Source organism: Bactrocera latifrons, unplaced genomic scaffold, assembly GCF_001853355.1.
Source record: "Bactrocera latifrons isolate USDA-ARS-PBARC rearing strain unplaced genomic scaffold, ASM185335v1 scaffold_448, whole genome shotgun sequence".
Classification (NCBI taxonomy): domain Eukaryota; kingdom Metazoa; phylum Arthropoda; class Insecta; order Diptera; family Tephritidae; genus Bactrocera; species Bactrocera latifrons.
This window is the reverse complement of record NW_017537099.1, coordinates 142,386-145,744: the sequence shown is the minus strand read 5'-3', so window position 1 is coordinate 145,744 and position 3,359 is coordinate 142,386. Positions and strand designations below refer to the sequence as shown.

General features: G+C 32.0%; 1 protein-coding gene across 4 annotated transcripts in view; it reads left to right on the top strand.

Annotated features, from left to right (window-relative positions):
• The window catches only part of LOC108973006, a 19,992-nt gene that overhangs the window by 9,789 nt on the left and 6,844 nt on the right, over window positions 1-3,359 (top strand). The gene's annotated exons all lie outside the window — the stretch shown is intronic.

Below are 3,359 nucleotides of genomic sequence, written 5' to 3'. Positions count from 1 at the left end.
TATGTTACAACCATAGAAGCAGAAATTCGGACCGAAACAAACGAACCGGTATGGGTAAGGCAATATCCCTATCCACCGACTGATAGAAGATTCGTAGAAGAGGAAATTAATAAATTATTAAAAAATAAAATAATACGGCCTAGCAAAAGCCCATATAATTCCCCCATTTGGACAGTCTCAAAGAAAGGAACCGATGAGGCGGGAAAGGCAAAAAGAAGAATGGTAATAGACTTTCAGAACTTGAATAAAGTCACCGTTTCAGATATATATCCTATCCCGGATATTACAATGATGTTACAGAACCTAGGGAACGCCAACTGCTTCACGACTCTCGACTTAGAATCAGGATTCCATCAAATCATGATTAGAAAACAAGACAGGAAAAGACTGCATTTTCAATAAACAGTGCGAAATACGAATTCCTTCGTTTACCATTCGGACTGAAAAACGCACCTTCAATCTTCCAAAGAAACAGAATTTCTAGGACACATCATAAAAAATGGAAGAATAACAGTAGACCCTAAGAAAATAGAGCTTTAGATAGATACAAAACACCAGAAAATCTGAAGGAATTACGCTCATTCCTAGGCAGACATCATACTACCGAAAGTTCATAAAAAATTTCGCACAATTAACCAAACCTCTCACGATATATTTACGAGGAGAAAATGGAAATATTTCAAAAAATAAAAGTTCCAATGTAAAAATAACTCTAGATGAAGAGGCTAAAAAAGCTATTGAATACCTAAATTAAAGGAACAAATAGAGTTATACCAACCAAATTTCAACAAAGAATTCGAACTTACAACAGATGCAAGCAAATATGCAATGGGAGCAGTTTTAGCTCATGGTAGGAATCCCGTTGCATTCATATCACGCACACTGACATGCACCGATTAAAATTACTCCACGAATGAGAAAGAAATGCTCGCGATCGTATGGTCATTAAGTAAACTTAGAAACTATTTATATAATATAACCAATTTAACCATTTATACAGACCTCCAAGCTTTAATATTCTCCATTTCCGAAAAAAACCCAAATTCGAAATTAAAAAGATGGAAATAGAAGATCACAAAATCATCTCCAGGATCATAAAATTTAGTAGCAGATGCACTCAGTAGACAAGTCTATACCACGACAATTGAATCTATACACTCTGCCGAAACCTCAACTCCGATCCAAATTAAACAAATTAATGCACCCATAAACCAATTCAGAAATCAAATTATCATAAAAAATCAGGTGAATCACAATTAATTCAAACCACAATATTTCCGAATCACGAGAGATTCATAATCTACTATAACACGCACACTGATTTAAAAGAAATACTAAAGAAGGTGATAAAACCAAATGTCACTACAGCTTTCCATTCACTACTAGAGACTTATGACGTTATAAACAACATATTCAGTACCACGAAAAAAGTATTCTGCCAACATCTATTAAAGGACATACTAATAGAAAAAGAAAGAGAGGAAATAATGAAATATACTCCTAATCGAGCCCACAGAAATGCTGAGAATAACACAAAAGAGATACTAGAGACTTGTTATTGACCAACAATCAGAGAAGACACAAAAAAATTAGTAAAAATATGTGTCATATGTAAAGAAAATAAATATGAACGCCACCCAGTCAAACAAGTATACGGAAAAACCCCAATACCCGAAGGTATAGGCACATCTATACAAATGGATGTATTTCATATCAACAACACAACATACTTGACTAGCATAGATAGATGCTCTAAATATGCATACATCAGAAAACTAGAAAATAAAAGAGAATTCCACAAAATACTAGAAGAAGTTCTCACTCAAATTTACCCATTTTGCTCTCAACTCATGCCCGACAATGAGTCAATATTTAAAAGCATAGCGTCAAAAGCACTATATGAAAAACTACATTTACAGGATACCATGACTACACCTAGTCATTCGACTCAAACGCTGAAATCGCAAAATAAAAGTACCACGGATGAAGAAATAGCATTGAAAGAATATAATAGATTCAGTGACAAATAGTAAACCTGTTGACTTATTTTTTGAAAGAAATAAATTTAGTGAAATCAAGGACATATTAAAAGAGAAACAAGAACGCATGGTAGCATACCACAATAAAAAACGACAAAATAAAATATATACACCAGGTGAAGAAGTATATGAGTCGAAAAAATTACACGCCGCTACATTAAACAGACAGTCAAGGAGAATTGTGAGGACACAATTTTAACAACGAAGGGGAGGATTGTACATAACGATAATCTACGAAGCAATGTACACCCAGACAATCCTAATATTAAACCTAATGTCCATAATGACAACTCAGAGAATAACGAGCCTGCACGACAAAAAATACTTACTGACAGAAACAGATCCGGCATACATATTCCACATGACCAACCTAACAACAATACTAAAGCCATATTACGAAATACAAGAAACCTTAGAAGCACAAAATCATCAAGACGTAACTGACGAAAGATTACTAAACCGCATAAAGATTCTTAGAAATCAGTTGCTACATAGCCATCGACCGCCGCAGAAGGTCAATAGATATTTTAGGCTCAGTACTAAAATTTATTACTTTAGTACCAGATCATAATGATCCAATAGAAATCAAAACAACTTTAACCGATTTAATAAACAATAATAATTTACAAAGGAAAATTAATTCAAACTTTGAAACTTTAATGCAAAAATTTAATATTAAAATCTTAAAACATCAGACATTGCTCCAAGAAATTCATAGGGAACTATTGGATTTGACCACTAAGATTACAATATACATTCATAGTAGTACACAAACGTCCATTAATAAATAAAATTTGTCAAACATTTAAAATCACTCCATTAAAGTACGAGTATAAACAAGGAAAACTTCAATTAGATGAACTAATTACAAAATACTTATACTCCAGAATCAAACTGTAAAAATAATTTAAGCAAATATATATGTAAGCAAAAGAATAGAGACAATAGTCCAGGAAAAGAATTATCCTGTAATAAATTTAAGTCATGGGAATATTGTAATTGATGGAATACATAAAGTCAATAACGACACTATCAAAGGAACTAACTTAGTACCATTCAACATTTCAGTATTAATAGATTCAGAATATTATCATAATCAGGATCAAGAAATAAAAGAATTTATCGAATCACAAGGATATGAAAAATCCATGTGTTAGAAATACTAGAGTCCCAATCTAAATATCAATTTGATAATATTCAAAAATTAAATAAATTTATAATCCCTTTCGAAGAACATCCAATTAGAAAAACATTTATAAATATAATAACTATTTTAACAAGTATATGTGTATATTACAAACTCTATATGATGTATCAAAG